The sequence below is a fragment of the Hakea prostrata genome, unplaced genomic scaffold (assembly GCF_041222555.1).
Source record: "Hakea prostrata isolate BN-2017 unplaced genomic scaffold, UWA_Hpros_2 contig_17, whole genome shotgun sequence".
Classification (NCBI taxonomy): domain Eukaryota; kingdom Viridiplantae; phylum Streptophyta; class Magnoliopsida; order Proteales; family Proteaceae; genus Hakea; species Hakea prostrata.
The window spans coordinates 613,901-614,927 of NW_028291136.1; positions in this window are offsets into that span (position 1 = coordinate 613,901).

Genomic DNA, 1,027 nt, shown 5'->3' on the forward strand with positions numbered 1-1,027 from the left:
TCTCGTCAAGAGGAGACAGGAAGTGATTGATGATGCTGCTTCTAAAAGAGGCAAAGTTGAGGGGGCCATTTACGTCCCTAACTAGAAAGTAAATCTTTTTGACCCAATCCTAATGGACACAGCCGCGTCCATTAATTGGGTTGTGAATGCTCTAATGCCCAGTGATGGTAAAGCCTTGAAAGCAGTGCCCGATGATGAGTTAGTTAATTCCAACATTAGGTATACCCCAAACATCCATCTGTTGTTTTTGCCAATCTCGTTATGCATTATTGACTCGTTCTCGATCATTTATTTGCTGCAGAGTTCTTGTAGAGAATTTCCATTGTGAGATGGAAGCAAACATGAGGATTGGTCAGCTGAGCGCTCAAGCAAAACGCAACGATGATCTCGCTGAAAAAAGTCAAGGGGAGGTCTCGAAGCTAAAGGAGGAGACTGCCTGATTGCGCTCCTCTGCCAGGGAACATGTGGTGGCCCGATCCAAAATGGAGGAGATGGACAAGAGAACGGGACAGCTGAAGAATATTGTCTAGACTTCAGAATCCAAGATCGAGAACTTGATTCGGGAGAAGCACGAGCTAGAAGATAAACTAAGGGCTACCGTTGATCCCAAGGGTCCTGAAGATCTAAAGCTGGAGATTCGGAAGGCCTGTATTCATAAGTATCTGAATTCTAGCAACATCTGGAAAAGTATCCTAGCAGTTGATCCGTCCTTCCTGATCGATGAGCATAAAGAGATCTTCCAGTATTTGCAGCAACCTACCCCGAGTTGGGTTGTGGAAAAGAAGAATCTGCCACCTGCTGATCCATCCATTGAAGGATACTTGAGCGACGAGACTCCAATGTCTCCCGAGGGGAAGGGTGCGGCTGAGAACAGTGCCCAACCAAACACCCAAAATCAAGGCTTCGCAAATCGAACTCTCGAAGCTACTACAAACCAAATCTCTATTCCTCTTGCAAATTTATAATGTTTCCAAGGACACTGATTGTTTTTTTTTTTGTAAGGGTAGACCCCCTCCCTTTTGGGGTC